The sequence below is a fragment of the Lacerta agilis genome, chromosome 6 (assembly GCF_009819535.1).
Source record: "Lacerta agilis isolate rLacAgi1 chromosome 6, rLacAgi1.pri, whole genome shotgun sequence".
Classification (NCBI taxonomy): domain Eukaryota; kingdom Metazoa; phylum Chordata; class Lepidosauria; order Squamata; family Lacertidae; genus Lacerta; species Lacerta agilis.
Window position 1 is genome coordinate 52338097 of NC_046317.1, and position 25094 is coordinate 52363190.

The 25094-nt window shown below is 39.5% G+C and overlaps 1 protein-coding gene across 3 annotated transcripts in view; it reads left to right on the plus strand.

Annotated features, from left to right (window-relative positions):
- The window catches only part of FOXP4 (forkhead box P4), a 148614-nt gene that overhangs the window by 14767 nt on the left and 108753 nt on the right, over positions 1-25094 (plus strand). The window contains exon 1 of one of the 3 annotated variants that reach the window (XM_033152676.1): positions 15573-15694. The exons of the other annotated variants lie outside the window; for them this stretch is intronic. The gene's annotated coding sequence lies outside the window, so the exon portion shown is untranslated. Of the gene's footprint in view, positions 1-15572; positions 15695-25094 lie in introns of those variants that run through there. 3 annotated transcript variants of the gene reach the window in all.

Consider the following 25094-nt stretch of genomic DNA (forward strand, 5'->3'; position numbering starts at 1 on the left):
ACATACATATAGACCTGATAAAGTGGTGACCCAGGAATAAGGATCGATGAAATGAGAGAGAAGCTTTTTTAAAAAACCATCTCTTCCTTGAAAGGGTTTTGTCATCCTAGTGATTTTAGTTAATTCTGAAGTAGGAAAATCCCTCTCCTTCCAGTGTTCTTAAATCTTTATATGCCTCCACTCAGTGATGTATCCAATTTGAGGCTATTTAGTGCTGGAGCACTTGTCCTGTGATCTAGGGATGAATGGAATTTAAGAGTTTCCTTGGATTTTAAGGTCTGGGACGAGACTAGAATGGCACTCAGGGTGATTTCTGATCCTTGGTCTCCAGGTTGCCTTTGTCGAACCTCTTCCTCCATGGATACTCTGTAGACCATCTTAGAATAAAATACTATGAATATTGTATATAAATACCCCAAATAAAATAAAAAATTCCTTTCAGCAATCTTTCATTAGCATAGTTCACTTTTTTGCTCTATCAATCATTTTGTTCTTGTGTGTATGGAGTTTGTAGCATAGTATTGGAAGTACTATGATTAGTTGCTTCCTTCTTGATGAAATCAAAGACAGTCATGTTGACCCAGTTTAGACTGATCTCTAGCTAATAAGCCATGGTACATTGGACTGAGAATGAACATTACACTTGTATGTGCCCTTCCTCCCTTTCCCTTCTCTTATGCACTGTAATGAAAAACTACCAGGGTTTGTTTAAATCGATTTCCTATTACATTAGAACCAGGAAACCTGAAACCAGGTTTAATCTCTGATTACAAACTAGGATATGATTTTCCAGTTCATATGTAACTGAAAACTGAGATTTAATAAAGTCTTGCATTATAGTACACAAGAATGGGGAACAGGGAGGCATGTAGGTATAGGACCTTTCTCTTGGTGCAAAAATCATTTATGTCTGAAGTAAGCCACTGTCCCCCTTCCCCCACCTGTTAGAACTGAAAGTTCCCTTTTTGGCCCAGTAATAGCTTGAAGGCACTATTGTATTTATTCTTAATTTTAGTGAACCACCCTGATAAACTTTTATATGGAGGTATAAAAATCTCAAATATTGCAAGGAGTGTATTATCTAGCACTACTCTAGAACTACTGTATTATTTTCCTAGGCATTCATATTTAGCCAGCTGTGGGAATGTAATGCTGACATGTTGCGTGGTCCACTTTTAAGATATAACCATTAAAACTAAAACTAAAAAAAAAAAATGTAACCCCATATTTCAAGCTGCAAAAATTTCAGCTTTTGATAATTTCTATGTTCTCAAACATTGGCATGTTGGATATTGCTCAGGCATGCTCAGACCCTACTGTTTTGCCCCCCTGTGAAACAGAACACACCAAGGTGTGCAAATGAAGCTGACTGCAACTTCAGACTGCCGCAATAGTTACTGTACTCATCTGTTGTCATGCACTTTGTGAGGAAAGTTGCAGCAGTAACAAAGCCAAAATCACTCTGTTAATCATCTGGAAATAGCATTCCACCCTGACATAGCTGGAGGTGGGGGATGATGGAGAAGAGGTTCCAACATGACCCATAAAAACAAGAGGACTGATTTGTTAGTCTGGGATGAGCTGAATTGTGAATCTCTTTCCAGTTCTCAATAGGAGCGATAACGTTGCCATTAAAGCCCCAAATGCAACTAGTATTTTTTTTTTGCTGTCATATGGAGTTCTTGCTACTGGTTAGTGATTGAATAGGTAGAGAGATTCACTTTCTGCTGTAGAGGAAAAGTTAAGACATGTCAGAGAAACAGTTCTGTTTCTTCCGATTCCATGCTTGTCCTGTGATCATGCAAGCTATAATTTCTTAAGAGCTGTAAATCTGGTATTGTGCATTTTGTGAAATCGCGGGTGCAGGAGCCAGAAGGCACTGAGGACTTTGAGCTACATATATTACCCAGCATAAGATGACCAAGAATTTTTAGGTCAGAAAGAACCTGCATATTTGTCTTCTTTGCTCCATTTGTTTTCTCTCAGTCTCTTTCCCCTATTAGTCCATGTGGCGGTAAAGCAATATGGGAAAGTTTTTAATTGAAATTATTGCAGCTATTTCTGGCGTCACACCAAAGTTGGCCAAGTCAACTGACTTTGCAGAGCTACCATTTGTTTATTTATTTGGGGTAGGGGCAGAATGTGCAGTTAGATTTGCTCATATCTAACATGTAATTCTCTTTGTGATGTGAGCTATTCAGTTACTTGTTTAATAGCCTATTCTAAAACTAGTAAACTAGTTCTTAGCTGTTTCTTGTTGAAGGAAGTGGCTAATTTGGAGTCTTGTAAACTGTAAGGAAAAATTAACTGAAGCAGGCAGAGTTCCCAGATGTACAGCTTTGCACTGAGGGCGGCACCAGTTAAATGGTATAATCTTGCACTATAGGCATGTATGCACTGGATGCATTTTTGCCTGGAGGATTTAGGAATTTGTCTCCTGGCTGCTGGTACGGTACTAGTTACTGATTCTGATTTATTAGTTCTTTATTGTTAACAAAAATTGATAAGCTGCACCATATCTGTAGGATATAGGAACAGTTTTAACAGAACAAATATTTTCATAGAGCAGTTTGGGACTGGGCCAAGGCCTATTTCCACTATCTTCTTGAGGGTAGTAGTTGCTTTTTTATTTTTACATTGACAGCAAACTGCTGCTTCTGTTGAGTAAAGGGCTTAATTAGAGTAAGACACTGGATAGGCTTTCCGTATCTAAGTACTTGCTATGCTGCATCTTGTTCTTTCTTTGGCAGTACGTACAAAGTGATGTTAGTATTTCAACAGCTACCTTGGTGGTATGACTGAGGTATGCTTCACTCTCATAAAACAGGGCAGAACTTGAATCAGGGAAGTTGATTCACACAACTCCTAACAAGTTGCCGGTAATACCTTTTACTTCTTAGATTCTGTAGTGCATGCCTGCATGATATATTTTTTAAAGTCTTATTTAAGACAGATTCTTGCCTTCTGAATAAATTGTGGTTGCAGTAGGGGGGGTGTTCAAATTTTACTGTATTTTTATTTATTTAAGGTATTTATTTCTGGACAATGCCCATCCACAGTGGCTTGAAGCGGGAAATGTTTACAAAATATCAACTGTAAAAGTTTGCAAAATATATACAGTGTTCAAAAGCAAAACAAATAAATATGCTGAGCTGGCCAATTAAGCACTTTTACAGCACTAGAAAAATAGAATTGTATAGTTGGAAGGGTCCCAGGGGTCATTCTGGTCCAACCCTGCCGCATTGCAGGAATCTCAACTAGGAACCCTCAGTTCGAGACTGGACTAGTCAGAAGAGAGATGTCTTTAAAGTCTTTTGAAAACTTGAAGCGTGGAAGCATGTCTCAGATGCACTGGCATACAGTTCCAGACCCATGGGGCCATCATGGAGAAGGCCTTCTCCCTCATTTAAACCAGCAGTTTAAATGAACACATGTATATGAGAGCTTGTTCCTTGGCCTACCTCTTCTTGCGTCTGATGTTTGGGGTTATTCGACAATAGTTTCAGCAGAAGCAACTAGCTTCCCCTGCCCTTATTAAGCTTAGTATATGTGGGCTGAGCCATAGTTGCTTTATTAAGCAACCCCTCCCCAGCTGATCACTCATCAGAATATTGCCAATGTATCTGTGGATATTTCTGGTGCTTGCAATTTATAGGTAACTGGGCAGACAGACTTCTCATTGTCTCTAGGGGCATAGAAAAAAAGAACTGGAAAGTGTTCTCTTCCACACACACACACACACACACACAGGCTTAGTAGGGCCAGAAATGCTTTTGTCTGGTTCTGAATTGGTGATTAAGCTATTAGCTGTATGTAGCTAATGCTTGAGATGACAACTAAACCCCCCACATTTTACTTTCTTGCTACATGGTGGGGCAGTGTATTTTAATTCACATATTAAACCTTTTGCTGAGTGTGAGACCAAATGTGAAAATGGGGGGGGGGGGGCTGCTATCTGAAAATCTTGTTGAGGTGTAAATTTGTCCCATGACTGGTAATGACTTCTCTTGTATAAGCTATGAATGAAGGGAACTGGACACAGTAAATGCAAACTAGCTGTATTTGATGTCTTCCGCTGGTGAATTCCTATGAGCTTTTCATGAGCTAAATCTCCACTTGCTGAGCAGCAAAGTCATCCAGAGCCTCTCTATCCTGTAAAAATGTAAACATGCAAATCAAGGTGGGAGATGAGGCTTCCTTTCATTACTTTTAATTTTGTGTGTTGTGCATGTTTCCTTTATTTCCTGCACACTTTTATCCATGTGCAAGTGTGTAAGGTAGGTTTCCAATAGCAGGAAACAGTGAGGGCATAGCGTGGCTAAGAGTTGCAATTCCATTCATTTTCTTTTTTCACCCACGGTTTTAATTTTTCCCATATTTGTATTTTCTTTTCTGTTAAATTAGGTTGTGATGGGAAATTATCTCTATTCGATAGTAAAACTCCTGACTTTGTCCCAAGCCAAAATTTTGTACGTTGCACAAGTACATAATGGCGAGGGGGATTTTATTATTATTATTATTATAAAAAACAATTTCTTCATAAAAGCTTCTTAAAAGAGAAACTGTTTTCCTTCCCCATGCTGCCTCGTCCCTGCCCCCCCCTAATTAAACGGTTTGAATTTGCACGTTAACCGCTTGGCGCTTCCTCGGCGCCTCAGATGATTAGAAAGGGATATTCATTTATGCCTTTTAAACGCCGCCCCGATTAAAATCAGAGAGATTTTTTCCTTCATCAAAATCTAACATCCTTGAAAAATTAATTTGATGCCTCTTGTTATCAATTAATTGAATCTCGTTGGGAAGGAGGCTTGTGCAGCGGGTGGTTAGAGCTAGTCCTTCTGTTCTTAGCTGCTTTTTTAAAACACTCTCCCCCCCCCTCTACTGCTTCTTCCAAACTGTGACATTATAAAACTTTCTTTTATTATCTTACTCTTCTTATATAAAATAAATGAATAAAACTTGTTTCTGCCCCCGCCTTTCTTGGGGTGTCTTCATATACTGTATAGAAAGGAAACCTCCTCTTCCTTCCACTTCCTAAGAAGACTTCAGGAAAAAAATAGTGCTTTAGCAATTTCTTGCCAATGTAGCTGGGTTTTCATTCTCTTTCAAATGGGGATATTGGATATTTCATTTGACTCTCCCTTTCAATTAAAAACGTAGAGCACCTTCACTTAAACCTGCTTCTTTTCTCCGCTGAAGTAATTTTTTTGTTGTAAATTTCGGTTCTTCCCACGAGACGAGACAGACTCCTTCAATATGAATAGACTTCTTTTCCCACTTTATTAACTTCTCAACTCTTTGTCCCCTTTTCTGCTTTCTTAAACAAAAAGCTGGCAATCAAAGGTACTGACTTATTCGCACAAGCTTTTTTATTATTTCTTTAAAAATTATTTAAATAAACTATATCTTGAAGTGTTTTTCTCTTTTTTCTGTATTACACTGAAACTGCAGAGTTATTCAAACTCTATGTCTCCCTAGTTCTATAACATGATCATGAATAGATGGATGGAGCAAATTTTAGATTGCAACAGAATAGCATGAGCAGTAGAGAACAAATTTCTCACTTCTTCAATCCCGGTTGCTTTAGGAAGGCCACTCCTGTTAATAGTACTTAAGTGTTCTCACAGACCTGACAAGAGTATAAACTTGTATGTATCGTTCACCTTACGGCTACTGTTTTCAATCCTGTAGTGTTCTTTCTCAGCCTGGGATCCTTGTAGTGATTAAACTGTACAGAAGCATTTTGAAATTATTATTTTTTTGCCCTATCTGTCCATCTGTATGGATATAAAATGATAATCATGGAAGACAACAATGTAAACTTAACCAACAAGTCTGTTCAATTGCTATCTCACGTAGCTTCTCTGCTTAGTTTGGTCCTTTCATAGCTGTTTTTATACAACTGTTGTTGAGAAATGGTAGTGTTTCTGATTAATGACAGTAGCAGCTGAAAGCATAGACTTGTCATGCAGAAATGGCTTCCCCTACAGACAGAGCTACTGATTGGGCAAAAGTGAATGAAATTTTATAGATTAAACCATATGCACCTTTAAGAAAACTCAATTGGAGTTCAGTTTTGCATAGCAAGTAATTTAGCAGGTTAATGTGTAATCGGCATAATTCTTATTTATGTGAATATGGCAGTAGATGCAATTCCTCTTTCAGAATGAAAGTAGGAAACTATTATTATTAGGATGAATATATTTAAGCATATGCAACTTAAAAGTGCTAACAGATTTGCCAACTATAATTGACATAAAGTTTAAAAATAAAACTGTAGTTGGAAATCAGGCATTTGCCACTGACTCCATTCCTCAGCTGGTTGGCCTATTACTAATAGAAACTACAAAAAAATCCCCAAATGTGAGAACCTGGTGGTAGCATAGCAAAAGCCATAAAATAGTTTGGACCTCAAATAAATGAAATGTTTTGGAGCATAATTAATTAATAATTACCCGAGGGTTACCTTTGGTTGAACCTAGTATTGTCTAAGGGGTAGACCATCTAGCTCGGTTGGGGATTGAACCTAGGACATTCTGCATGCTAACTATGTGTTCTACCTCTAATGGTGCTGTGCTTTCTACTTTTCACCAATTTCTGAGCCTACAATGCATTTTGCTATTTTGATTTCAAGCTTATCTTTTCAAGGGCTCACAAAAATGTTCAAGACCCATTTACACCTTATAGGCTGTGTTTTGTCACTTGCTTGTTCTAAACCATCAAGGGGTAGGAGGAGAAATATCAAGTCATAATTAAATCGTGGTCAATATTATGCTCCAGTTAGTTGTGAACCTGAACATAAAAACACCACCTAGCTTGATGTAAAGTGATAACTGAGCTGCTCCTGTTGTGTGTATCCCTTGAATTACCGATTTCTTAATTTTGCTAAGTAGATTTTACACTATGACAGCAACTTCATGTACAGTCATACCTCATGTTACGTTTGCTTCATGTTGCGTTTTTTCATGTTGCGTCCTGCAGCGACCCGGAAGTACCGGAAAGGGTTACTTCCGGGTTTCGCCGCATGCGCAGTAGTGCTAAATTGCGCTTCGCACATGCGCACAAGCACCAAATCACACCGCGCACCTGCGCAGATACGGCACTTCAGGTTGAGGGCTTTTCATGTTGCAAACGGGCCTCCGGAATGGATCCCGTTCGCAACCAGAGGTACCACTGTATTATAATTATGCAAAGGAAAAAAGTTGGAAGGTGTATACACCCCTTTTCTTAGTTTCATCATCACTGATTGACTTGGAAAATTCAGATTTTTTTTCTCTGGGCCCTTTTGGAAAGTGATGCTTTCAAGGTTTCTATATTGAAATGTATTTTTCTACTAAGCAGAACAGCATGGTTAGTTGGTCATCTCCTGTACCAAAGATGATATTCGTGGAACAGTCAGGGGTGTGTATAATGATAGAACGTCAGATTAGGCTTCGGTCTTGCAGAGCATAAATTGAACTTTAGACTATAAGATGCTTCAACAGTCCTGGTTTTATGCTACCTTTAGAAGCTTGTTAGTTTAGTTGCAGCCTCCTATGCTTACCCTGATACTTCTATTGGTTATGGAAGTTCACAGTGGAGCAGCATTAGAAACTCCGATGTGTAAGCTAGGCACCAAATGGCTCCTTAAACCAGGGCTACAGTCACAAAAACAGAATGCCTAGCTGCTATTTGGGGGCCAGACAGCTCAAAAGTCATCTTTTCCAATAAGACTTTTTGCTTCCTGAAATTAATTGTGATTGCACAGATAAAATATAACAGATAGAATTCTGCGGGATGCGTTGTTAGTGTGTGAAAACAGTCCAGATGCAAGGATCTCCAGGCATGTACTTCCAGAGGGGTGGAGACATCAGGTACCATCCTGGCGCCTGGGCATCTTCACTTGGTTGCAAGTGGCCAATAGCCAAGTGCCAAATGAACACTGTTGTGCAGATGACATCTGATCCCCCCCTTCCTCCAAGGGATTGCCCATTTTATTCTCCCAACTACCCTGTAAAATACTGTGATTTATATGAGGCCGCTGAGTGAACTTGATGACTGAATAAGGATACCGAAGCACATTAGTTAAAATACCACAGTGGCTTCCCCATCATTCAATATATTTTCTTGACAGATTGGGAATTAGGTAAACTACGGTACATTTAAGATAGAAAAATATTACAATATTTGTTCCGGATTGGTTCAATTTTCACTTCTGTTGTGACTTATATGCATCAAGTTTGAAAGATGTACATTAGAACCCTATACCTGTTTACTCCGATGTAAGTCCCACTGAGTTCAATGGAGGAGGGTTTAAGACTGCACTCTTCCAGAGCAATCCAACCTCCCCCTACCAGGCACTAAGTCAAGTAGCTGTAGTAGTGTGGCAGTGAAACCTTTCTAGAGTGGGCAAGGTTGATATTGGATGGTGTGTTCCTTCTTACAGCTTCAAAGTACATTCTCATTTAGATATTTTAAGTCCCTTTTTGTATTCCACAAAAAACTGCATGCTCAAGTAATACATTTTCCAGCATATTTTGAATAACTTATGTCTGTACACGTCACCTTAGTTTTCTAATGCTGAATAAAATGTAGGGTTTGTTCAAATGAAACTAGAAATTTGATTTGCCCTCTCACTTTTTTGTGCATATCTGAATGTTGTTGATGGGAAATAAGAAGAGGTCCATTTTCAGTGACTAAATTCTTACCGCTGTAGGTTTGGCCTATGCATGATAGCTTGAAATCCTAAAAATGTTTATTGGAAATAAGCATTGAAAGCAGTGGGATGCATGCCTAGGATGAATCTCATTTTTAAAAAATACTGTTATGGAAAAACAGCTTTAAACCCTGCATGTTCAGTGGTACATATTCTCAAGGTTGGCGTGCATAGCACTGAGCCTCAGTTGTTGAAAAGTCATACAATTTATATGATTTCGATTACAAGCCTGGGTTGCAAAAAATAGGTGTTATTTTTATATATATATAAAATGAAATGGGGAAAATCTAATTTATAGATTCATAGTATCCTTTCCTATCAGCCACACTTTAATATTTTACTCTTAGTCTGGCTTGTACCTGCAGTGACAATTGGTACTTATTATTACTTGGGTTTGCCACGCGAGTGGAGAAATATCTAGTCTTTAAGAACGTATTCTGGTATTAATGTGAATATAAGTTAATATGCACATGCAACCTCTTGCCCTGTCTCTGGATTGCTCCCCATTTTTACCTTGCGAAAAGTCCCCACAATAATCCCTAGTTATCAGGTGAGGGTGTGACAATTCTTAGTAGTTCTCTTGCTCTTTTCTCGGGAATAAGAGAGGTCACTGTGTATATCTTACATACATTTGAGCTTCCACAGAAATGTCACAGGATATATCTCTTTGCATTTCATACACTTCTGGCCTTGCTATTTACATGCCTCGTCTCCCGTCCCCCACCCTCAAGCCTCCGTACCCTTATCGTCCGTTGAGGATAATGCTTCAGGTATCTATTGAAGTGGACTCTAGTTCACAAATACTTGCACTGCAATACATCTGTTAGTCTGGAAGGTGCCACAGGATTTTTTTGTTTGCAGGGCTGTTGGTTATAATCACTTTCCTAAAATCTGGTGATCTATCCTCATTGTGGTTTGTACTTAATTATTAATAAAAGCAAGATATTGTTGTTCTGTATCACTTTTTATGTATAGTTTGGTATAAACTAGGGGGGTTATACGATATGATGGAAAACTTGGATCTGAATTCTTAAATGTTCTCTGGCTTTTTAAATCCCATTCTTAGGTGCATGCCTAAAATGCATCTGGTGTGAACTTGGTGGTAAACCTAGGTTGCCTTAATTGGTTTGATAGAGGACTACAGTTGTTTTGGGGTGCCAGAAGTTGCGAATGACCAGAATCATTCTAAAAACAGAGGAAATTATTGGCTTGAGTTTATTCGCATGCAAGTCCAGAGACACTGCATATGCACAATTATATTTCGAGGATGTCTTTTATAAGAGCAGTCATGTTGGAAACATGCATTTTTCGTTATAGCATGCAATAGCATGAAACAGAACAAAACTTTAAAAATTCAGTTGCCATCTCTGAACAGATTAGTGCTAGCAAGCAGTAGCCTCTTCTCTATGCCCTCTTCCTTTTTGAAACCCTTCAGGGTGACACAATGAGGAAGGTTCTGTTACCCTCGCTTAGACCCAGTCACACAAACGTATGGTTTCCTGAGTCTCCCAAACAGTAAGGCAGGAGCCCCTGTGTGTGCGTCACTATTTAATTAGTCGTCCCTGATTAACAAAACTTGGCGTTCAGCTTCCTTCTGCCCTCATCTTTCCTGGCTTCGAATCAATGGCTTTGATATGCTAATTAGGGAGTAATTTAATTTCAAAAGGCCGCAATTAACAAGGGTGTTGTGGACATGCTGTAGTTAAGCGGCGTAATCTAATTTGCATTAGTAACAAGCAGGGACTAATTAGAAGCTTAATTAGACACTTAGATGGCTCTTGTGTTTACTTTCTTAATGAGATGGAGTGGGGCTCTTTTTTTAATCTTTTCAAGTGCTCAGCAGAAAGCAAGCAGTGGGTGAAACCAGGATGCCAACGCCTGGCACTTTTTCAGTCACTGAAGGCAGCGAAAGCAGGCCGGTTGCCTCACCCAGTCACTCCTCTCCGCAGAAGAGATGAAGGCTTCCAATTCTAGCCTTGGCATCTCATATAGGATAATAATGGCGGAAGAAACTTTGCTACTGTGGAAGGATTTAAAAGTTGGCTATTTCCCCTCCTCGTTCTAATGAAAGGCACATTGGAAGTGACCTTGTATCAAGTCAGATCATTGGTTTGTCTAGATCTGTATTCTCTAGATCGACTGGCAGTGGCTCTTCAGGGTTTCAGGTGGAATGTTTTCTAGCTGTATCTGGAGATACCATGGATTGAACATGGGACCTTCTACATGGAATATTGACCTATGGCCCTTCTCGGGGAAGGCAAGTGACTTTATTGGAGAGGCCAATTTCTGCTCATTGTTAACTATGTGGTTCCCTATTGAAGTGCTAAGTTTTGCTTAAAATGATGGATATGCAAAGGTTGTTCTAGGTCAGGGGTCAGCAGCCTTTTTCAGCTGTGGGCCAGTCCACTGTCCCTCAGACCATGTGGTAGGCCGGACTATATTTTGAAAAAAAATATGAACAAATTCCTATGTCCCACAAATAACCCAGAGATGCATTTTAAATAAAATGACATATTCTACTCATGTAAAAACACGCCGATTCCCAGACCGTCCACGGGCTGGATTGAGAAGGCCCATGGGCCACATCCAGCCCACGGGCCTTAGGTTGCCTACCCCTGTTTTGGTTGTATTAGAAGCCCATAGATCCTTTTCTAATTCATCTTCATTCCCACCAGTTGAATACCACCTGTGAAAATTTTCATTATCTTGTAAATACTGTACCTGCTGCACATAGTCTTGACGGTGTAGTAAACGCTTTAGCCCTCTGGACTGGACTTTTAAATGTTATTTCCTTTGTCAAAAATAGAGTCCCCAGTAGTACAATGGAAATGTCTACAATTCTCACTTCTTTATGACCTAGGAGAAAGGAGACTGTATGAAATGTAAGTCTATGCAACTTCTCCCTGGCTCCAGCTTCAGCAAGAGAACTGCCATAGAATTATTTTCAACTCCTCTTTAGAGTCAAGGATTTGGAGAAATAGGAAAAACTTGGAAAGCAACAGAATCTGGACAGGGTTTCACATTGTTTTGCATTGTGAGTTCACTAATGAATGTCAACACTAGAAGCAACACTAAGACTATAGAAAAGTATGAAGTGCAAGAGCATGGGACATTGAAGGGAAGTTGTCATGTTCTTTTAATGACTATTAGTGCATGGGGTGGGCTCAAAAGTGACTTATTCCAAAATAAAAAGTTGCTTTTTAGCTAGATGAAAGTAGTAGATGAAAGCATCCATAGGTGTGATCCCATTAAAGGGGGTACCTGGACTAAGCCAATCCTTGCTTCCTTAAATCTCTTCTAATTTACTGTAATGCTTTAAATTCATTTTAGCTCTTGCAGATTTTATTTTCTAATCCCTTTCCACATTTCCATGTGTTTGTGTGTTAATTAAAGGGTAAAAAGCCACTCTGAGCAATCCGAGGTTCTTCTTCTCCTCCTGAACCCAAAGCCTTTTAAGATTAAGAGCTGTTTTCTAAAGACTGCCTATTACCCACACTTGGGGAGGAATATTGTTCAACTCTTCACATGTTTAAGCAAAGACTGAATGTGAGTAAAGGTTTGTGAGAGAAAATTCTTTATCCTTCAGATAGCTGTGCAAACTCATTCCTGGCTAGCACTAGTGTTGCTTAGTCATTCTAAAGGCCAAGTTGTAGCATTCTGAAGTGGTCCTAAGGAGGCATGGCCAGTTGACAAGGATGCATTGCTCCCTTCCTTTCTACACCTTGTACAAGTTTCCACAGACCCTGGAATTCAAAGTAACAAGTAGTATGGTGCAGTATGTAGACTTTTGGGTTTCGACATGGGTGATGAGCCATGAGGCTTAGGGCAGCTTCCTGTGTGACACTTTTCTCCTCAGCAGTTGGAGGACAAATAATTCTGTGAAATAACCTTTATAAGGTAGCCTAGAAAATCACTGTTCTCAGTGCAAAAGTACTTGATAATAAATCTTTTTTAAAAAAGACTGTTCGGTTTCCCAGCTACTTAGCTTTAGCCTCAGATATATCCAGATTATTTGCTGAATGCTGAGAATAAGCAGAAAAATAAAACTCTAGGCATGAAAAAGTGTTGTTTGTGGCATCTCTTATGCCTGAAGGAGCATCTCTTTCAGTACCAGCTTGCCTACATGTTAAGATCTGCTGGGGCCCTTGTCCATGTACCTCCATGTACCTACTTTATCAGAGATACATTATTTGACCGCAAGAGTCTTCTCCATAGTGGAGTTATGCCTATGGAATGCCCTCCCCGAAGGGGTACACTTGATGCATACATTGCAGTGTTCCTGGTGCCTGGCAAAAATGTTATTATTCACTCAAGTATCTGTTGTAAACTTTGGTTTGTTTTTAACATTTTTTTGCTGTTTTATTGTAATTTTCATTATGATATGATTTTTTTGTTGCACATCACTCTAAAATTCAAGTACAGTAAAGGATGATATAGAAATGTTTAGGTAAATTAATAATATTCCGTTGCCAGTTAGGATAGTTGGGGCAACTCTGTTCTTCATCACCCCACCCTCTTTGCATAGGGTCCATCTTCCTGGGTTCATAAAGCATTTCCTTTGCATTACTTTTTTGTGATCTTTTGCCAGATTACGGGCAACAGATTCTATTCTTAAGGAGGGACAAACAGACTTGAGGAAATTTACAGGACTGCTAGGAAAGGACTGACTGTTGTACCTTGGACTATGCAACCTGTTGAACATGTTGGCATCTCCACTTTAAAGCAATATGTATGGTTTTTTATTTTACTGTTTTATCTTTTGTTAACTTTTGATTTTTTTTACAGTGAATGGCATAATTCATTTCATAAATTTTATGAAATAAGTAAAATAAACAAAAAATATTTACAAGCTTAAATGAAAGAATTAAGTGTTTCATTTTGCTACTTCTGCTAACCTTTGGCAAAGAGTAGCCACATGCTGATGTATTTGAATCCTGGCGTTCACAACTTGGGGAGAAGACCTTTTGGTTGGTAAACTGAGTGCTATGCCTGGCCTTAGTCTCTTCCTTTCTTGGTAGTTCTGAAGCCTGAAAGAATGAATGAGGCAAACCGGTTTGGGTGAATGTTGGGAGGGGCTGAACTTTCAGAGTTTGCAACTGAATGGGAATTACCCTGAAGCTGTATGAATTTGGATCTCTAAGACTGTGGTTATTAAAATAAGACAAGAGTATGTTCCGACTTCCAACCAAAAATAAGCTCCTGCCAGCTCAGTGCCAGAAGTTAAAAATTTCATTCGGCCTCCTTTTTCAGCTAGAATGTGATAGAAGGTGCAGGAAAGCCAGAGAATTGTCCAAATCACAGGGTACGTATGTGAATAGGGTTTAGAATACCTTTCTCCCAATGCTTCCTGGAGATTAGGGTTTGTTTAATCTAGACAGAATGCTGTTGATGTGGAGTGTGATGTGCTACATATAGAATTTTCAGTCTAATCTTCATATTTTGGTACTGGAAGGAATCTTCATGCATCTCAGATTGGTCATGGCTTCTGGAGTGGGGAAGGATGTGCGTATGCATACACATGTTTGTATATTTGCACATATTGCCTACTGCTGTGTACATGCTTGGCCTACATACTTATATGCAACAATTTGCTGTACTACCACCATATAGTATGTTCACAATTTATGTGCTCATTCAGCTTTATGTGTTTGGCAATTTAAAAAAAAAGGGGGGGTGAGCATCCAGGAAAAAATACTTTGGGTGCAATGGCAGGTGGGACTGCCATTGTGTTTTGACTATACACAATTTGGGCTTTAAGTGAGATCCCTGGAGGGTTTACTGTACTTGCAGTGCATAGCTCTTGCTTGTACCATTCCATGTTCCGAACTTCCTGGATTTAACTGTGGAGTGCAATGAGGAGCTAGTGAGTGGAGCGTCTTGCTTTTTGACATATATATAAAAAATAAAAAAATTGTCCAGTAGCACCTTAGAGACCATCTGTTCTTGGTATAAGCTTTCGTGTGCATGCACACTTCTTCAGATTGCTTTTTTACATTCAAGTTTGGACAAAATTGATATTTGCTCCTTTTTAGCCCATATACTATTCACAGAATTAGGGTTTTTTTTCTAATCAAAGTGAATCCTCTTATCTTCTGATGGCTTTTCCTTTCCATGCTTAAAAGTAGACCCCCGCAGACAGGGTTCGAAACTAGCAGGGCTCCAGGGGCATTTTGCACCTAAAGATTCTCCATTTGCGAGCACCTCAAAAAGTCCGGGTGCCATGATTTGAGCCTGACTGACACTCCAGGATTACTGAAATGTTTGTGCTTTGAAGCCTCAAAGTATATGTTAAGGATAGACAATAATGTTAAGGAGTTTAGCAATAAAGAGTAGAGTGTTATGAAAACTGAAGTATGGTACCAATATTTTTATTGTAAACACTAAATTAAACATATACTAACAATCTCACTTATGTGAATTCACGCTTATCAAAATAATGATTAAAAAAATGTTGCTGAACCCCCCCCCCCCCCCATGGCAACTATACATTCTGTTTTGGCACCCACAACCCAGGTCCTAAGAGCCATTTGGCTACTAGCTTTTCTATCCCAGTTTCTAACTCAATCTAAGTAGACCTTGTTATCTCTTAAAGTGTTGAGCACTCTATTCTCCTCAGCTATCTCAGCATTTTGGAAAGTGCACCTGCTTCCCAAATAGAAAGCAAATACAGAGTTTTTGCTGCCTTCTGGAGTGTTGCTGTTGTGCTTGTGGGCTCTTGTTTTCTCCTCTCCACTCAGTGCTGCTTGGCAGTGAGGTGGAAGGCACAGACACAGATGATGCATGTGGGTGTCTATCTGCTGTGACTTACGCAGGGGGTCAAATGTGTAAAGGTGGCGAGAGCAGAATCTTTGGTGGCAGAAGGTTCCATGACAGTTGAAGGTGCTCATTGGGGGAAGTCTTGAGGCCATGGAGTTTCTGGTTGCTATCAGTGACAAGTATATTCTTGGCAGGAGAAGATATTTACCCAACATTCAGAAGAGAAGAGCGGACGGATGTGAGGTGATGATTTTATGTTGGCAGAAGGAATATTTTAGTAAGATATGTGCAGAGTTGAAATGACAAGTTAAGAGCATCTACAGACTGTCGCTACAAGCACATTAGCTTAGCTCCCTTGTCTTGAGGTGTGTGGGACCAGAATATTGGAAGAAGAAAAAATTAAGGTGTCTTCATGATTTTTTTTTTTTTGCTCCTGTAGTTTTAAGAGATCAAGGAATGAAAGGAGAAAGTGTAGCTTTTACTCCTTGCTGCTTCAAAAGCTTTATGAGAAGAATATATTTGAGAATCTAACTTTACAGTTTTTGTATATTGTAAAACTGCAATTTGAAACAGTTGCTTCAGAGCACTGTCATAATATAGCTACCTCTGTAAAGAGAGCATACAGTATGTGGGTTGCTGAACGTTTTGATGAACTTTGTGCTGCTTTAAGGATAAACATTTCTGTGTTTTTGTACATGTATACCACTGCATTACACGTACAGTTCTCCCAATACAGAGAACAAACTCTTGTAGTTTGCCCCCAGATCTGCAAATACTTCATTTTAAAATTCTAGAAGATAATATGTATATGCTGTTACCTGTGCTTGCTCTCAGTGGGAGATCTGTCCACACAGCAAAACCAGCTGATCTCTGTGCTCTCTCTCCCAGGGAAACTCCGGGCATCCATCAGTCTGTTAATTGCACTAATTAGAGAGTGTGGAGGTGTTAATTGGAAAACCCTGGTATTGTGCCTGTTTAAGGGAAGAAAAACGTCAATAAAAATTAATTGATGACTTGGCATGGCATGCGCACTTCACAGGTTAGGAGAGAGTCAAAAGATGTCAAGGCAAATGTTACTGCTCAGATTAAGCAATTGTTAATTAAAAAGCAGCAGTAATGAATATGCCTATGTGCCATATGGTATTGGGTCTCTCTTTACTCCTGTTGCCTGTCTCTTTCGTCTACCTCTTTCCCTAACCTTCTTTCACTGCCAAATAAAAGGTGTACTTTGAAACAAACAAATACGGAAAGTGAAATCAGTGGACAATTGTTGAATGAAATTATTTTGATTCGAGACAAAAAGAATTGCAATTAGTTACCCAGTCATACTAATTAATCATTGAAGGATGACTGTCTGACCTCCCTGCTCTTTATATTTGTGCATGTACTTGTATGTGGTATTGTTGCCAGTATTACCTCTCCCAGAAAGACTGAAAAACCACCACTGCTCATCTGTATCTTTACTGCTTATTTATTCATTTAAATTTAAAAATTGCTTGGCACTGAGACTAGGCTTTAACTGCAAACAGGCTCTTTCAGACTACTTAAAATCTAGTCAGTTGGTAGTTGTTATTGGCTGCCATTTGATATGCTGGGTAGTGATTTGTGAGAGCTTGTGCCAGAAAGACTGACTAAATTGTTGGGCTTGTACTTCTTGATTGTACCCACATGCCTTCTTCTGAATGCAGATAAAGTGGTGTAGCTTGCCATAGCAGCTGCTGAGAGAAATTTTTGTGTGTGTTTGTGTTTATACTATAGGATCCATTTCTAGTTTTGGCAATTTATAGTTTGGTGATTTTTCAGTCTCCTGTCAAGGTTTCTAATAAGTTGGCAATAAATTCCCCTGATATTCATGCTGGAAAAATTATTGCCAGGCTTAACACTCCTTCAGTCCTTTACTGATAGTGTCGTCTTGCTCATCTCCCAAAGATAAACTAGAATACTGCTCCCAGTGTATAAATAAGTAACTGAGGGACCGGTGCTTCAACTCAAGCAAGAAGGCTGGCAGAAGGCAGCATTTATATAAAAGCAAATATCATCTATCAGGGTTTATTCCATCACTACATACTGGTAAAGATGTAAGTGTACTAACAAATGGGCAAAAGCATTGTGGTTGTGAAGTAGAAGATACTCCTCTATTATTCACCATGTGCAGAAAAGTGGAATTAACATCAGTGGAATAGCTACTTGACTTTATTCTAAGTCTGTATCTGAAGCCATGAGCTGATGTTAGGGTCAGTTTGTTACTCACTGCTATGATTATTATTTGTCTCAATTGTGTGACGTGACTAAGAGTGCAATTCTATTCATGTCTACTGAGAAGTAAATCCCACTGAGTTCATAGGGCTTAGTCCCAAGTAAATGGGTACAGAATTGCAGCCTAAATATTTTCCCATTGTCTAGCTCAGACATCCCATTCAGAATGTGATTCGAAGGTTGGAAATAGACCATGGCTTCACTCCTTCCATCTAATGCAGTGGTTCTCTCCTCCATTTCCTGGTTGTTCTAAGCATGGTTTTGGAATCTGGCAACCATTGTTTCAAGATAATCCTAGTTAGCACCAGCCACAGTTTGCTTGATTTGGATGGCATGGCACACTATAGTTAGAACAAATCAGGAAGCTGAGGAGGAAACCAGTGTCTTGTTTCTAATCCTTCCAAATTGCCGTTTAGAGGATTGTCAGAACCGAGGCTTTCCCACAGGCATTGGTTGGACACTGAGAATACAGGATACTGGACTAGATGGGCCTGATCCAACAGGCTCTTATGTTCTTATGAGGCTATAGCCAGGGTTGTGGTCTGAAGGCATGTGATTCAACAGACTTGCTGCCTTGAAGCAGGTCTGGGTGTTCTCAGCATGTGGATTAGGGATCCTATCTGGGAATTCTTTGGGTTCTTCCAGACAACCTGTTTATTGATCATTCATCCTGATTTGCTTTCACAAAAGTTACTTTGTATCTGGGGGTTCTGATTTGTTTGGGGGGGGTCATACAACAATGAGCATTCATTCTGATTTGCTTGTGTTTTCATATGTTGTTGCAGTGACCATTTGTCCATGTCACACTTTTCAATGCATTTCCCTGTCACTTCCCTAACCACAAAAGTCAGTTTCTTTTTCAAAGTGGATTTGTGGTGGTGGGATGATAAAGCACTTTAATCCACTTCAATTGCACAAACCTAAATTTCTTGGTATGTGCTTGAATCCTTCATGCAAAATACTGACAGTCTGGAGGTGCTATTGATATGCCATTTTGAGCTCTGTGGAAGAAAAGTGAGCAATAAGTGTAGTAATAATATGTAGGCTCAAAGTGTACACATCTTGTGCAATCGCATCTGTCACGCTGCTGCATGCATCTATTTACTGTAAAATGTGTCAGTCAAGCTGCATGCTCTGTGATGTATGCTCTTAAACTATAGCCCGCAAAGCAGCCCTTAAACTCGTTAAGGCAGGAGACATAGGCCTTACTGAGCCTTCTGGGTGCTATAGTTGTCCAAATAGCACTGGGAACCTAATGTCTTTAAAAGTCATAATTTAAAACTTTTTCCAAATCATTGTGTTTAAAAAGTCATAACTTGAGGGTTTGTTACACTTCCCTGGGTTTAGAACCACTTTAAGGGTTGCATGTCAAGTTTTTATTGGCAAACCTGAGATGTGGGAATATGACTGCTCTGTCCCTTGCTTACTCTAGCTGCATTTCCTTAAAGTTGCTGGCATATATTAGTAGAGCATTAACCATCTGACACAGTCCTCTAAAACTGTAAACAGCATTTTGTCCCTAACACTTTGTGGAGTAAACTCTCACTTATCTAGGAACTTCCCACCCCCACCCCGGTTTGGTTGAAAATTGATTCTTTCTATTTCTCTAAAAACAAACAAACCCCATGCAGTGAAAGTTTGAGAATTAAGATTAAGAGTGGAGAAAACAGTAAAAAGGGCAAAAAACAAAAAACAAAAAAAACACCCCCCATCAAGAAAATACATATATGTTGGGAATGTTGATACTTTTGCAAACTGGCGGGAGTTTGATTTTGATAAAATTGTATCACTTGCCTATATCTTACACACCTGGTGTACAAGTTGTGGATCACAGGAATGTTTGGGTGTCATGTGGCATGGGCTCATTTGGGAATGTTACTGTTCTTCGGAGTACAAAAATGTTTAGCCACGGTCTGGCATGGCTGGTGACAGTTGAACTTTAAAGTTCAGTATAATGTTTAGCCCACTGGAGCTTCAATGAACATGTTCAGTGCAAGTGTTGTATGTGGTGTGGTCATCAGGATATGCTTCTCGACCTATGGGGGAAGAATAAATATTTTCCACTTCAAGACTTCCAGAGCTCTTATATTCCAGTATTTCTGTGTGTATTTTTATGGACAATAAGGGAACAACTGCTTTCCTAAAATGCTTAGAAGTCCCTATAAACTGTAGGCTCTTGAATATTTATTACTAAAATATGTGAAAAGATATTTGGAACATGAACCTGTTTAACTTTAAAATACTTTATTTCATCATGAAACTCTCCTCCCATATTATAGTGGGTTGGAGCTTTGAAGCCTTATGCAAACATATATCACCCTCTGTGATAGATGGAAACATAGGAAGTTGACTTATACTAGTTCAGACTATTTATCCATCTAGCTCAATATTGTCTGCTGACTGGCAGTGGCTCTCCAGAGTCTCAGGCAGAGGTCTTTCACATAACCTGCTACTTGATCCCTTTAAAAACCAAACCAAACCAGGAGATGTCAGGGATTCAGCCGAGGACCTTCTGCACACATAGCATGTGTTCCACCGCTGAACTGTGGTCCCTTTCCAAATCTATAGTATTTCTTCATGGTTCAGTTCTTGGTGTGTTTGGGATTTCCCAGTGCCTTTGGCTTGTTTTCTTTTTCCTTCTACCACAATAGCAGTTTTCAGACAGGCAGGACTAGAATTAAATGAGTACCCAGTGCATGTCCTTGGGGCATCAAGGGGAAGAGATAAAGATAGACTGGGATTTTGTTCTGCAGCAGTTGTTTTGATTTTTTTCCCTTGATGGTGCTCTAACAGGACACCACCACCAACCATGCTGCCTTCCCAAACCATCACATGCAAATCCCAGGTACCTTCCCAGGTACCTTGCCTTGTTCTATATATGTACTCATATAAATGCTGTTGATGTGGGTAGAGGGAGAAGTAAGCCATTTTAAACCATCCCAAGTTTGCTCTTCATTCAGATATTGTCAGAGGAGCATAGGATCCAGACAAGGGAAGGCAGGAACCATACTGTATCACAGCACCTGTAACACATCATGTGTGAACGCTTCAGGTGTTGCCCAATAAAATGTTAGTTGATGATATGCATTTGAGTCAACTAACTGCATGTACGTATGGATGGATGGACGAAGGAATACTTTTGAGGAAGAAAAGACTACTTTGTTTCTATATTTAAAAGTTACTTAGTTGTTTATATGTATCAATCACTTCATGCAGCGAACCACTAGGCAACATACAATACAATATAAACTTTCAAGCATACAACCAGTCAGTTAGATAATGTATACTTTTGCCATGGCAAGTACTCTCTTGGAAGAGATGTTCCCTTATGTATACAAAGTATCATGGTGTAGATAAACACAATTCACAACAGCATGATTCATGTAGCATGTTTTCTGTTACATTTTTTTCATCTGCAGACGTTTATTATCTGTACCTAGAAAACTAATATGTACAGTTGACCTATCATAATTGGTTTAGTTTAAGTGTACCTAAGTGATGGAGAAAAGCTAGAAAAGAACTGTAGCTAAACAAAATGGATCTGGTTAGAGCGCGATGCTGATAACGCCAAGGTTGCAGGTTCAATCCCGTTTGGGACTGCTGCATTTTCCTGCATTGCAGGGTGTTGGTCTACATGATCCTCAGAGACCTTTCCAACTCTGCAATTCTATGATTCCACCCCACCCTGTCTCCTGACCAGTAATACAAACTCATGATGTTTTGGAGCAAGCTGCATGTTTTTCCTCGTGTCTTTTTTCTTTAAGTGACTAGGCTTGCCTGCTGAACAAAGATGTAATGGAGGGGAATGGCAAGTTGAAGGAGATTGATTCATGTTGTTTCTATGCGTCATGTATAAGATTAAAATCTACTTTTGTGTTCCCACGCTTGTAATAGCAAAGCCTATGCTGGCTAAAACATTCATGTGATTTAAAAATGGTTCTCCTGCTTTTAGTTCTAAACATTTTTATCCTTGGGTAAAGAGGGAGATGCCATAGCTCAGTGGCAGAGCACATGTATTGAATGCAGGAAGTCAGTTACCAGAATTACCAGGTGATGCTGGGAAATACTCTTGTCTGAAAACCTGGACAGCCACTGCCAGTCAGTAGAGACAATACTGAGCTAGATGCACCAATGGCAGAAGTGACTCGCCTAGCGGAGTGCAGCTTCTGTGCTACCATTGCATTCTAGCAGATGGGTCTATCTTGCTTACCAGGTAGAGGAGGGTGTGAGGTGGCAGGGAGGTTTGCATGATGATTTGCTATACAGCGGCTTCTGGTGTTCGTATTAACAGCCTTCACATGTGCTCACACAGTATTTATAAATTGAAACAAAACAATATACAGCCATACTTTTTGCCCACCAGTGATCAAAATACAGTACTCTTTTTGAAACAAGATTCTGTAGCTGCTTTTATGGTTGTGCTGCTCTTTGTGTTTGCTTTAGATGCCATTTTTAGCTTCATAACTTTGCGTTTTTATGGTTTAATTAGGAATTTATTCTTACTTTTATTTTTATAAGCCATTTCAAGCAACTCCTTTTGTGGAGTGAAAAAGCAGGGTATAATTTTTCTACAGAATAAAAAAGCTTCAGAGGCACTGATTTGATGGAGGGAGTTGATAAACTGAAAGAAAATATAGCAGGAATATAAAAAGGGAAGGGAGAAGAAATCGTATTGGACCATGAAGGTCTGAGCAGCGCTCACAATGTAGGTAATACTGATAATGTGTACAGCTAGGATTACTTTTTTTTAAAGTGTTGTTGAGATTTTGAAAACCAAGTTCTTTTTCACATTTTGAACAACTTATTTGCTGAAAATAGAGTCTGTGTCTCTGTGAAGTAGGAAGATGCATGTTGGAAAGCACTGTCAACAGCTTTGTATAGTTAGCATGTGACTAAAGCTGAATTGTATCTGTGTTTTGCTTGCAAAATGTTCATCATCTTTCCTGCTAACTTTGCAACTCCCACAGTCCAAGTTCAACAGCCTTTGCCTCAGAACATTGTTTCACCAATGTCCTACTATCCTGTGTCCCAATATCACTAGCCTCAAACATGTATATTTTCAACAAAACCAAAAATGCAGTAATCTCTGTGCCCTTGAATTCTCCTGCAGCTACAAGTATGTCAGTGTGTGTGTGTGTGTGTGTGTGTTTGATAGTGTGAGGGACTACAGGAGAGAGTCGACAACTCCACATGGGAATTAATGTCATTCATACACCCTGCGGAAATGACTTTTGAAATGCATATAATCTCAAACATGCAAATGAGAAGCTTGCTTCACCCTGTTTAATATGAATGATCAGCTTCTGAATAGCTATTATTACACGCCACATTTCAGCAATTATGTTGTTCCCAGTTTGTCGGTCTATCGTGCCAAAAAAAGGGAGGGGGGAACCATGCATAGGAAAGAAAAGGTAGAAAAAAGAAATATCCCTTCCTTGCTGCCCCTCTTCCACTTTCAAACTTGCTGACCGCTTCTCTGATCAGTCCCAGTTAATTTTTTTTTTGCTTTGATTCTTTGCTGGCTTGGCAGCTTGTTTTCTTTGTCAAGAGACAAAATTAAAACAAGACACCCTAGTGTGTCTGTTGCGTTTTAGCCGTTTTGTTTTAGTCTTACATTAATTGTTGATAGATTTATTAAGGTGAAATGGCACTGCCATATAGAATTGGGATAGCAAAACTCTGCTCATTGATCTTAACAGAATTGGTGTTACCAGTTTAAGATAATTGGTATTTCCTCCTTTACGCTAATATAACTATTTGTAGTATACTGCTAAAGTAATGTGAATGAATATTAGAATCTGCTTTCACTTTTATGTTTAAAACAAACTACTAGTTTTTCTGGTTGCAGAGAAGAGCTTGAAAACATGACAATAGTGCGTTCTTAACTATCTCAAATGGGAAATTTAGAAAAAGGAACCTTTTCTGTCTTCCAAAAAGAATTTTCTCTGAGGAGCCCCTCCTGCCCTGCAAAAAATCCAGCATTTTATTAAAGTCAAGCAGATACCAGCTGCTGGGCCTATCCAGTGCCAAACCTCACTGCAAATAATTCCTGCTGTCAGTGTACTAGGCAATTTACTAAGTAAGTAATCTAGAGCATCTCTCACTGGACATGTTACTGATTGTGCGTACAGCTAGGGGAAACAGTTACTCTAAATAAATGCAGTCAGAAGTGATGATTTTGAATGTATGAAGAATAAAAAACAGACTTTTTCAACTCCTCTTTTTCTTCCTTTTGTCAGTAAGTCTCTCCCTCTCCCTCCCTCCCTCTGTGTCTGTCTGTGTGATGTCAACTAATTCCTGCCCAAGCTCTGTAGGATGACATAATCATTGTCTTCCTCCTTGTAGTTCTGAGTTTCTCGCTTTTTACAAACAATCTCATAGAGACTTAACAAAATATTAAAGTCCAGAACTTACCATACTTAATTCCATTTAGAGAAGTGAGTGGCCCCATGCCAACCAGTATATCAGCAAAGCAACCCAGGTACTCAGAAAAAGAGTGTGCTTAAAAGGAAAATGAGAAGATCAGGTCATATGAATACATATTGCCATGGAACCCTGGCAATATAAGGGCAGAATACAGACCCCAGTTTTCCCCATGGGCTCCTTAAAGTTGTTAAGAGGTCTACTGCCATCACTATTTAAAGGTTTCCTTTGGGATGGAAGGGGAAAGTCCTCTGATCCATATTACCACTACAGGATTATTTAAGCTGTACCTGTGGCAAAATACCTAACAGGCTATAGGGTCGTGAATGGGGAAAAATCAATATTGCCTCTGAACTCTCCCTAATAGTGAGTGTGGGTGGGGGAGGATTAACCTCCATTATGCTCCCTTCCCCATGTTTGAACCTCAGTAAGTATTGTTTACTTTTTTGTGTGTGGTTGTGTGTATGTGATTCCCCATAATTTTTATCCCACTCACAGTGGCATTTTCTTTAATGGAGGGTTCCTGATAGATGCATGTGCTTGGGATAGAAACTACCGGTACCTCTTCCCAAGAGTCCTTTAGGACCATTACCTTCTTACTTGTTTAGTTTTTCTTAGACAGTTTATGAGGCTGGAATAAAAAACCCTCCACATCAGTAGTCTTTTCTGACTGAGGACCCACCTTTTAGCCCAAACATATCTTTCTTTCTTTTTTAACCATGTATTTGTATGGTGGTACTGTAGTGGTGCTGTGGGTTAAACCACAGAGTCTAGGGCTTGCTGATCAGAAGGTTGGTGGTTCAAGTCCCCGCGACGGGGTGAGCTCCTGTTGCTCGGTCCCTGCTCCTGCCCATCTAGCAGTTCGAAAGCACGTCAAAGTGCAAGTAGATAAATAGGTACCGCTCCAGCGGGAAGGTAAATGGTGTTTCCGTGCGCTGCTCTGGTATCGCCAGAAGCGGCTTAG